The sequence below is a fragment of the Scylla paramamosain genome, chromosome 21 (assembly GCF_035594125.1).
Source record: "Scylla paramamosain isolate STU-SP2022 chromosome 21, ASM3559412v1, whole genome shotgun sequence".
NCBI classification, from domain to species: domain Eukaryota; kingdom Metazoa; phylum Arthropoda; class Malacostraca; order Decapoda; family Portunidae; genus Scylla; species Scylla paramamosain.
Genome location: NC_087171.1, coordinates 3915256 through 3927565, shown reverse-complemented (window position 1 = coordinate 3927565; position 12310 = coordinate 3915256). Strand labels below are relative to the sequence as shown.

The 12310-nt window shown below is 40.1% G+C and overlaps 1 long non-coding RNA gene across 1 annotated transcript in view; it reads right to left on the bottom strand.

Annotated features, from left to right (window-relative positions):
• LOC135110879 (uncharacterized) overlaps positions 1-9069 on the bottom strand; it is a 31219-nt gene extending 22150 nt beyond the window's left edge. Inside the window, exon 1 of the long non-coding RNA XR_010273479.1 lies at positions 8219-9069. This is a non-coding gene — a long non-coding RNA (uncharacterized LOC135110879). The remainder of the gene's footprint in view (positions 1-8218) is intronic.
• Positions 9070-12310: the final 3241 nt, after the last annotated feature.

Below are 12310 nucleotides of genomic sequence, written 5' to 3'. Positions count from 1 at the left end.
TATCCTGTTTTTTATCATTCTATCTGACATTTCTTGGGAACTGAAATTAAGTGGGCTTTTTTTATTCAAAATTTTTGTTGCCCTTGGCCAGTGGTCCTCTTAAAAAGAAAAAAAGTCTTCAGCCTCTCTCTCTCATTGCTGCAAAGTTGCATCTCTTGCTATCTTCTATAGCTATTTTCACATTAAGTGTTCTTCTGATCTTACTAACTGCATACCTCCTCTCCTGCCATAGCCTCACTGCACAAGGCTTTCTTCTTTCTCTCACCCTTATCCTGTCAACCTCTTTAATGCAAGAGTTAACCAGTATTTTCAATCATTCATTCCTTCCTCTGGAAAACTCTGGAACTCCCTACCTGCTTCTGTATTTCCACCTTCATATGTATTGAAATCTTTCAAGAGGTAGGATTCAAAATACTTATCTAGTAACAATTTACGCAGCAAATCAACAGTTTTTTTATACTCCCCCACAGACACACATAAGCCAATGATTTCCAACAAAAAACAAGCAGAAATTCATCCAAATACCACCAAAATCTATCAAAAAAATGTAGTTTCCTCCTTATGCATGACATTGAAAAAAAAAAAAAAATGGAGCTCAACTTAACCTAATCAAACCAAACTTAACTAAACCTAACCTAACCTACCTTAACAAAAAATTTGATAAACATTAATATCTCAGGAATTAACAACTTCCTGCAGTATAGAATGGGTAATATTGAGATAACCTTAGTGTCTCCTCCCAAGATCAATACTTACATATCAGATAGAATTAAGGTTGCAGAATATCATGCAATATTTATCAGCTTCCAGAAACATGTTAAAGCAAAAAAAAAAAAAAAAAAAAAAAAAAAAAAAAGGTTAATGAAATGACACATCCCAACACAACACCCTCCCCCTCCAAGTGCTTGAGAGTCACTGCTGGCTGGCTGTCAGAACTGTGTAGGGCAGGGTTAGCTGTTATGGGAGTTGGAATACTCCTTAGGACCAGTGATGTATGTATCATTTATACTACTGTGTTTTCACGTTGTATTGTACAGCGGGGTTACAGAGTTATGTGGTGTTGGGTGAGATAAGTGTTATGATGAATATTCAGTATTGGTGTTACTTGTTTAGCTGTTTTAATAGGACAGGTTTTTATTGTTGTGTGAATGTATGACATGATTCAGGTTACGCTGCATGGTAACAGTCCGAGTGGTGACACAAGTGCAGATTTGAGATGGCTGTCCAGCACTGCTTAGGATGAAAGTGCTATAGGGCCACTGAAGTATGTACACCTTCCAGCATTGTTTCTTTCCGTAGAGTGATTATCATTTTCATACATGTGCATAGTGAAATTAGTTCAGGGATTTGGTACAACATTTTTGCTTTTTTCTCGGGGATATTTTACCACTATCAGCATTGGGTCTATGTTTTGGGGTGTATTTATATCATTATCATTGTGAGTTTATTGATTTACTGTACTGGCCAGGATTACATTGTCAGTATCAATTGTCTTATTGTGATGTATTTAACAGGTTGAAATTAAACATTTGACAACGCTCAGCCTGGCTACTTTTGTTCTACATTTCAACTTCAACCAACACGTTGACTGATGACGAAACCACCCTACGGAGAGTATGAGGGGCAGCCAAGGCCAAGTTCACCCGTAAGGTTAACCTGTTCCGAGAACAGCTGAAGCAAGGTGATTTGCCAGATGTCTTGGAATCTGTCTATGATGAAATAGTGAACCAGCTCCATGAACTAGAGGTGAGAGGTGAAGATCTGATTGCATATCTAGAAGAGTGTAAACAAGAGCAATCTGAAAGTGATGAGGAAAATGCTTACTTGATGGAGTGTGATAATACTCATTGTGAAGTGCTTCGCTTGTTGTCAGATCTTAAGAGGAAGGGTAGTGATTCGACTAGTGCAGGTGGTGCCAGTCTTAAGGTGGAAGCTTTGAAGCCCCCTAAGTTCAATGATGATATTAGAATGTATCCAAGTTTCAAAGATGACTTTATGAATATAATTGTGACAAAGTATGGACAGAACCCTTTTGTGTTGAGACAGTGTCTTGGTGAGGTACCACTCGTGATAACTGGTCATGAGAAAGAGTTTGATGAAATGATGAGAATATTAGATAAGGAGTATGGAGACCCAAGGAAATTGGTTGATATTGTGATCAGTGATCTGAAATCCTTGGAAAGGTTGACTGAGAGGGGTGACAGAGGTTTTGTGGATATGGTAACTGTTGTTGAGAGGTGCTACTTAGACTTACAGAAGGTTGGATTAGAAGGGGAGATGAACTCTGCGAGTATCGTCAGTATGATTGAAAAACTTCTTCCTAGGATTCAAAAGTGGGAATGGATATTATTAGTGGATAAGATTCTTGACAAGGCAAAATTGTTCCCCGAGCTATTGAAATTTTTGCAGTGTGAAAAAGGGTAATAAGTTACTCTGAGTCTTCCACTAGGAATAACCAGGTAGGGAGTGCCATTGCTTGTAATGTCGTGAGAACAGATAAAACAGAAGAGTCAAAATTGCTTGATATAGTCAGAGGCATGCAGGAGGATCAGAAAACACCAATAGAATGCTGGAGGAGATGAGACTTTAGTTTGTTAACAACACATCACATACTGACAAAAGAAGTAGCAGGAGATGATGGGTTCATGAATTAATGAATGTGGCAAATTCAGGTCACTGAACAGTGTTGAGAGATTGGAAATTACCAAAAGAAAGGGTGCTTGCTTTTGGTGCCTTAGTGAAAGACACCTGTCTCGTAATTGTAAATCTGATGGGCATTGTGATAAGAAGGATAACGAAGGCATCGTTTGCAGCATGCAGCATCACCCTTTACTTCATGGATCATTTGTTAACATTTCAGTTAATTCTGGAAATTGTGCCAGAAATAGGGCTATGTTAGCTATCAGTACTGTGTACAGAGCGGGACAACCCATCACTCTGCTTTGAGATTGTGGATCTGACATTACCATGGTAACACATAGTATGGCCAAGAAGTTGGGTTTTAGGGGAGCTGATGTCATGCTGTCAATAGTAAAGTAAAGGTGGGGAACATGACCAAGAAGTGTGTGAGCAAGGAGTATAGTTTGTGTGTACAAGACAATATCTGCCAAGGCACCCGCTGTGGATGTGTCTAAAGTTCCTCTCATATTCTCTGACATTGATGTGGGTAACTTTGTCAGACCAAGTGGACAGACTGATATGCTGGTTGGCTCAGATTATTGTGAGTTGTTGTTGCAAGTAATCAAAACGAAGGGAAAATTGCAGCTATTGAGAAATAACTTTGGGTATTGCCTGAGGGGAGGACATTCATTAATATCAACCAGAATTAATGAAGTAGGTCACTTAACAGCTGTTGTAAATAAGGCTGTTGTGAACTTGGAACACAACTTCATGGTTGTTGAAAAGGGTGAGAATCTTAAGGAGTCTTGATAAATTCTTCAGCTTAGATACTGTTGGAAAAGAATGTACCCCTAAATGTGTCAGATGTTTATGTAAAGGATGTCCTGCTAATGGAGAGTACACTATGGAGGAAGAAAGTGAACTCGAACTGATTGAGAGGGGTTTGAGTTATAATGAGAAACGCAAGAAGTGGGTTGCCGCTTATCCATGTGTTAGAGACCCTTATAAGTTACCTGACAATGTTAAGGCTGCCATGGCTCGACTTAGGTTGACAGAGAGAAGATTACACAGATTAGGTGAGGAATATGCAAAGAAATATCATCAGGAAATTGAGAACATGCTAAAGAGAGGGGTGGCTGTCAAATTGACGGAACATGACATTGAAAAGTATGATGGCCCCACATACTACATTCCCCATCACAAAATCTTAAAGCCAGAGTCAAGTTCCACCCCCCTGAGGATATTTTTTTAATTCATCCACCCAAAACTGTGGACACACATTGAATGACTATTGGGCTAAGGGGCCAAAAATTTTGAGCAGCATCATTGGTGTGTTACTGAGGTTCAGGGAAGAGATTGTGGGTACTGTGGGTGATATTAGTAAAATGTACCATTCAGTAGAAATGAGTGAATTTGATCAGCATGTCCATAGATTCCTTTGGAGAGGCATGAATACTTCAAGAGAACCCAACCGTTTTATGTTAACTTCTGTAACGTTTGGCGACTGTCCTAGTGGCGCTATTGCGGTCATGGCTTTGAGATACACAGCTGAGATGAATGGAGAATAATTCCCACATTGCCAAGCTGATTAAAGAGAATACTTACATGGATGATTTGATTAAATCTGTTCACATGTTTCCTGAAGCATTCATGCTGATCTCAGACACTGAAACTGTGCTAAGGGAAGGTAATTTTCATATAAAGCATTGGACTGTTAGCTGAGATGGGCACAGTCTTGATAACATGAACATACTGAATGTAAACAATGCCAAGGTTTTAGGTTTGCAATGGCTTCCTTCACAGGATAATTTTGTATTCACTGTGTCTGTCAATTTTTCAAGGAAAAGCAAGGGAGTGCGTCTCTCTCTCCGGGAATGACTAAAGATCAATGCGTGATTGAGTTTCCACAAACCCTCACATGCAGAATGTTTCTCAGACAAGTAGCATCTATTTACAATCTCCTTGGATTTCTGCTTCCTGTCACTTTGAAAGCTAAATTATTGATGAGATCTTTAGTCATGAAGGAGGAGGGGACAGACAAGGGAAAACTGATAGACTGGGATGAACCTTTAGATGAAGAAAATGTAAGGGAATGGCATGATTTTTTCTTAAGTTTGTACGATGTTGAGAAATTGTCATTCCCGGGATGTGTAAAACCTGTAAATGCTGTGGGCCAGCCGATGCTGATTATTTTCTCAGGTGGGTCAATGATGGCATATGGATGTTGTGCTTATGTGAGATGGGAGTTAAGTACTGGAGATTATGATGTAAATATCCTGGCAGCAAAGAATTGTATCACTCCTATTCGGCAGATAACCATACCAAGGATAGAACTATGCGGTGCCATTTTGGCTTGTAGATTACAGCAGTGCATTGAAACGGAATCTCAGTACCAGTTCAAGCCAGTGATATATATTGTAGACTCCATGATAGTACGTTTGCAGATCCAGAAAGAGTCTCATGGTTTTAGAAGATTTGTTGCCTCTAGAATAGCAGAAATTCATCATAAAACTATGACTACTGATTCGTTTTGGGTAGAAACTAGACATAATGCAGCTGATCTGGTGACAAAGCCTCATAAACCTTGTGTGCTACATAAGGAATCTGAATGGCAAAAGGGTCCTGAGTTCCTATATGCACCTTTTGCTGAATGGCCTATCAGTCAAAGATGTGAACATGAATTGCCAGATAGAAGAGATCTAATTCTTACTAGTGTAGCTAAGGAGGGATTACTGAGTGACATAAATTTAGATAACTTCAACAGTTATCATAAGTTACTGAAGGTTACCAGCAGACTAATAAGGTGTGCTAGGGATAGATCATTAAAGGGAGTCTTTGTTAAACCTTCAATAGAGGATTTAAAGTCAGCAAAAAGTCTGTAGATAAAGGCAGCACAGTTAGACTTAGTTGATTGGAAACTGAGATTCAAAACTCTGGGACCTACTCCATCCATCCTACAGTGGATGAAGTAATAATGGTGGGTCAGCGAATAGCCAAATGGCTAAAGGATAACTGGAACCGAGAAAGATTCATATTAATGTCTTCTGCCCATGCTTTCACAAAATTATACATATCATATCTACATCAGATTGATCATGGAGGGATAGATTCCACACTAGTAAGGCTACAATCAAAGTTTTGGGTTCCAGGAGCTAGGAGAATATTAAAGTCAATAAAGAAAAAAAAATGTGTGATGTATAGAAGATTTGAAAGGAATATTGAGGATCAGTGCATGGGCCAAGTCAGTAATGAACGTATGAAGCCATCACCTCCATTCTACCATACTGCTGTTGATTTATTTGGCCCTTTTGTTATAAAGGATGCTGTTAGACGCAGAATTTGTGGGAAATGCTTTGGAGTCATTTTCATTTGCTTGGCATCCAGAGCAGTGCATCTGGACATCACTGAAAACTACAGCAATGAAGCATTCTTGGGTAGTTTGAGATTTGTTTGTATCAGGGGGTTATCCACATACTATTCATTCCAACAATGGCACACAGCTGGTTGCTGCTAACAAGGAGCTATGTGAGGTAGCTAAAGATCTGGATTTAGATGTCATATCCAGATATGGATACAGTGATGGCATACAGTGATTGTTCAACAAGTCCAATGATGCCCCATGGTTGAATGGCGCTTGTGAAAGCTTAATTAGACTTGTAAAGAATGGCATATCTAAATCCGTGGGAGATAGCATTCTAACTTTCAGTGAACTTCAGACTGTGGTGTATGGTGGCAAATTTGTTAAACAGTAGACCCATTGGCATTAAACCAGGATATAATGTGCAATTAAGGGTATATTTGTGTCCAAACAATTTGCTGTTAGGACACTAACATGGGAGTACCTCCTGGCATACTTAGCAATGATGTAGGTTCAAAGGATAGGATGGATTTCATACAAAGTATAGGAAATTCATTCTGGAAAAGATGGCAACAGGACTACTTTCCTACATTGATTGTGAGACAGAAATGGCATGTGGAAAGGAGGAATATGAAACCAGGAGATATAGTGATTGTCCAAGACTCCAATCCCATCAGGGATAAATGGAGACTGGCTCAGGTCACTAAAGCAGAGCAAGAAAGAGATGGTAAAGTAAGGGAAGTTCTGTTAAGGTACAAATTATGTAAACCTGGTGCTGACTATAAGGGTGTTAGGGATAAAACAATGTGTAGATCTGTTCATAGACTGGTGGTGTTACTTCCTGTAGAAGAATTGTAAAGGTTATATGCATCTTTCTTTGGAGGTGGGAGTGTATCATGAATATGATATTTATGAGATTATGCTTCTTGTAAGGGTTGATCCCACACATGTAGTTCATCATTTGCTCGTTCACTGACATGGCAGTGTCTTGGTGATGGCTGTCAGGCAGACTTGAGCCAGTCCTGCCACTCTACTCCCTGTGGATGGTTCACCTTTCTACTGTGTTGTCATGTGACTACATCTCTTGAATGCTTGGATTTGGTGGAGCAAGGTCGCCAGGATGTGGGACCAGTGCAAGTGGTCTCAGGACTGCTTCGGGCTCCTTAGGACCAGTGATGTATGTTTCATTTATACTACTGTGTTTTCATGTACGTGGTGTTGGGTGAGATAGTGTTATGATGAATATTCAGTATAGGTGTTACTTGTTTAGCTGTGATAATAGGGCAGGTTTTTATTGTTGTGTGAATGTATGAAGTGTTTCAGGTTATGCTGCATGGTAACAGTCCAAGTGGTGACGTGTGCAGATTTGAGGTGGCTGTCCAGCACTGCTTAGGATGAAAGTGCTACAGGGGTATGTATACCTTTCAGCATTATGTTTCTTTCCGTATAGTAATTATCATTTACATATATGTGCATGGTGAAATTAGTTCAGGGATTTGGTACATTTTTGCTTTTTCTCGGGGATATTTTACCACTATCAGCATTGGGTCTATGTTTTGGGGTGTATTTGTATCATTACCATTGTGAGTTTATTGATTTATTGTACTGGTCAGGATTACATTATCAGTATCAATTGTCTTATTGTGAAGTATTTAACAGGTTGAAATTAAACATTTGACAACGCTCAGCCTGGCTACTTTCGTTCTACAAATTCTATAATAATAAGTATTCTGATTCCTGTAACAACTAACCCCACCCTGCCCCTGCACAGCTCTGGCAGCCAGCCAGCAGTGACTCTCAAGCCCTCAGAGGGAGAAGGTGTCACGTGGGGATGCATCAGTTCATTAATCTTTTACCTTGTTTTTTTTTTTTAACAAGTTTCTGGAAATTGATATATATTGCATGATATTTTGCAACCTTAATTCTATCTGATATATAAGTATTAACCTCGGGAGAAGAGGCTAAGGTTATCTTCATATTAATGCTGATATACACCACAGTATTATATGTGATCCAAGTGCTTCACTGAAAACATTTATTTATTTATTTATTTTGATGTGAGATGTGAGCACTTAAATAATAACTTTTTTTTTTTTTGCCCTTGGCGAGAGGCTCTTATATACTTAAGAAAAAAAAAAAGGCAAACAAAACCAAATACAACCTGCGCGCACGCGTACAAGCACGCACGCGCACACAGACACACACACACACACACACACAGTGCTAGGGTGCACTACTCACCCTGCACTACTTTTTGTTGTCAGTCTTCTTGGTGACCTCCAGGTGATGAAGACAGGTCGCTGGTACCATTACACCCTAATAATACACAGCTTACATCCTAATAGTCCCCGCCTGTTGTCCTTCCTTGGTGCGTTGTCTTTTGAGGGGCAAGTCGTGGTGAGACGTGGACGTCTGCCGCCGCCAGTAGGGTGGGCAGCTCCAAGGTGGTGACGCCCACAGCCTAGAGTTGTGATGGGAGTGTGGCCCGGTGGAGGTGGAAGCGTCTCAGGCGTGGCTACTGCAGCTGAAAGTGGTGTGTGGTCTCCGGGATGGTCAGACACTAGCAGGAGCAATGTAGGGCAGGGAACAAGGTCAGGCGATGCTAATTAGCCATGAAAATTTTGTGGTCAAGATAGGCGGGCATATACAACTTGATCTTGATCTTGATCTTAATGGTTTAGGTGGCTCGGGATCACTAAGCCAGGCCTTTGGATCGGGAGCTCCTATAGAAGGGGAAAAAAAAAGAGAAACGAACAATATCTTCTACACTAATTGTTCTTACATCTGGCACGCCACATTCTCTCCAGAAACTCTTTCACCGCCTAAATCATCCTTTCATTCGCCTCTCTACACAATCCCAACAACAACACCATCCATTCTTTTCCTGTCTTCTCCACTCTTTCATTCCTATCATGCCCTAACTCAGTCAGTATCACTTCCATCACCTCATTCCTGTCTCTGGCATACTTCATACATTCCAGCACCACATATTCCACCGTCTCATCCTCTCCCATGTCACATATCTGGCACACTTTGCTGCGGGACTCAGACCATCTGTAACTCCTTGCTTTCACATCCATACACTGTGCCCTCGTTCGGAAGAGATCACCGACCAGGCTTCCATCATACCACCTTTCATACCTCGGGGCCCCTTTCTCCTTATACCATTCCATGGTCTTCTTTCTTTCCATCTCATTTTTCCATTCATTCAGTTCCACACATATCACTTCTTTATCTATCTCATTCTTCCATTTTCTCACATCCCATTCAGCTCCCACTGTGCCTCCTCTTGTAACTACCCATTCACGCTCATTTAGATTCCTCCCAGCCATTCTCATTGCCCACACAACTTGTAATCCATTCCTGTCTGTCATTCTCATGTACCTCTTCCTCCATTTGCTTCCACTTTCATTCCACAGGTACACTTTCCTTGCTATTCTTGCATCATCCATTCTCTCAAGCCTAATCTTGTACCTAAGTGTGGCTTTTGTGAGTCTTTCCCTAAAAAGGTGCTCCATCCCATATCACCTCTCAAGGCTTCAACTGCTGTGTACCTTGGTGCACTCAGTGCCATCCTTGCTACTCTATTCTGGGCCACTTCTAACTTATCATTTTCACTTTCATTCCATGCAATCACATCCATACCATACATTATACTTGGCACAGCCACACAATTCTTGCGAGACTTGAGTCTTGATCTTGATCTTGATACTACAGATGGCTCATGATTCCTCCTGAGACAGGCCTTTTTATCGCAACTCGTGTAGGAAAAAAAGAAAAAAGAAAAATGGAAAACAGAAAAAAGACACCATATTTCGCATCACTAACTCCTACATCTAGTACACCCTTTTCTCCAAGAACTTCACAGCCTCAGTCATCCTTTCATTGGTCTCCACAGTCTTAGCAGCAACACCATTCATTCCCTTTCTGTCTTCTCCACTCTGACATTCCCCAGTTCCCTCAGCACAACTTGTATCATCTCATTCCTGTCTCTGGCATACTTCATACACTGCAGCATCACATGCTCCACGTACCGTACGTCTCATCCTCTCCCATGTCACATATCTGACACACTTTGCTGCGGGACTCAGACCATCTGTAACTCCTTGGATTCACATTCATACACTGTGCCCTCGCTCGAAAGAGATCACCACCCAGACTTCCCTCATAACACTTTTCATACATTGGGGCCTTTTTCTCTATATACCACTCCAAAGTACTTTTTTGTTCAGTCTTATTCTTCCATCCATTCAGTCCCACACGTTTCACTACTCTATCTCACTCTTCCATTTTCTTACATCCCATTCTAAACCCTCTCCATTTCTATCAATCATACTCCAGTCACTCTCAACATGCCTCCCCTCAAACCGCTGAAAAAAAACCCAACTATAACCATGTCTCCTTTCAAAGCCTCTATCGCTGCATATCTTGGTGCATTCAGTGCCATTCTTGCTACTCTATTCTGTCCTACTTCTAATTTTTCTAGTTCATTCTCATTCCACGCAATCACATCCATACAATACATAATGCTCGGAACAGCCAAGCTCTTCCAAACTTCTCCCTGTGCGTCATACTGGCTCTCATCCTTGCTGCACTTCCTAGTCGAGCAACCCACTGGTTCACCATGCTTATCTTTTCATTCTTCGCCTTCACACAACCAATCGGACTCATCCACATTCCCAGATACTTATATTCATCTGTCTATTGTAACTCATTTTCTACCAGTATCCACACTCAGTTTCCCTCATCCTCTGACCTATTCACAATCATTACCTTGCTTTTCTCACGGTTGAATCTCACTCCAAAGTTTCTTCCATACCCATCCACAAAATCAAACAAACTTTGAAGCTCATCTGCCGGCTCATTCATAACTACAACATCATCTGCATACAAGAGCATATATATCTTATCATTCCCCACACTTACTTCTGCATTCATTCTTCTCATTCTAGCAGCCATTATCTCTGTATACAAGCTAAAAAGAGTTGGTGATGATATACATCCTTGCCTAACTCCTCTCTCACTCTTCACTCAGTCTGTCTCTATGTCTTCTAGTTTGTATTTAGCTCTGTGTCCACATACATACTTAGCACTATGTTAATGATCTTTGCACTCAACCCAATTTTTTCTACCTAACATTTCTCTGTTCTCCCTATCATACGCTTTCTCTATGTCTAGAAAAAGCTAAGTACAGTTTACTACCATTCTTCTTCTTTCTCTCATTCATTTAATTCACCACAAACATGTTATCTTCTGCTCTCCTGTCCACACGAAATTCATTTTGTTCTTCACCTAACACTCCAGTTTTCTCAATCCATTTACACAATCTCTCATTCAACACTGCACTAAAAAGTCTACCTACTATATTCATTAATGCAATCAGCCTGTACTTTTTCAATTCATTCTTACTCTTATATCTTCCCTTATGCAACAGTCACTCTGCATTCATTCATATTTTCGGCACTCTCTTCTCTTCCCACACCCGGTTAAATAGCTTAGTCATCAATCACAATTTTCCCTCCATTTTTGTTCATCTCGTAAGGTATCTCATATGGCCCTGCTGTCTTCCCATTCTTCTGCCTTTTCACACATTTCTCCACCTTCTTCCTGCTTATGTTTTAATTCATCTCATCTGCATCCTTCCTCTCCAGTATCACACATCCTTCTCTCACATCAAGTACCTCACCTGCACCATAACTCTTCTATTGCCCTTCTCATTTCTTTCTTATCAGTCCCCACTGCCCCATTCACCTTCAGGCTCTACATATTCTCACTGTCAGGCATCCCCTCACCCTTCAAGAATCTGTACCATACTTGGCCACCTTCAGCATCTTTCTCTCTTAAGGACTGAATCACACTGAATATACCTAACTTTAGCATTCATTATCTTTCGCTTCATCACTTGCTGTTGACTCACATGCGCTGTTCATACATTCTTGTACTTAATTTCAGCCTCCTCATTCTCATACCTCCTTTTTCTCAATTGCCTTCACACCAAGTGCTCCCCAGTATCACCATTCCATCTCCTGAAGATGGTCTGACAAGACTGAAAGACGTCTTGAGATTTGGATCTAACAATGCTAACAACATCACAATGTTCTCTAATAAGAAAGGCTGAAAAGACAGAATATAAACTCAACAATGTTAATACTGCTTTAAACTTCAATAAAACCTGTATCCTCAATGGACTACTCCACCCCCCAAAAAAAAAAAAAAAAAAAAAAAAAAATATATATATATATATATATATATATATATATATATATATATATATATATATATATATATATATATATATATATATATATATATATATATATATATATATATATA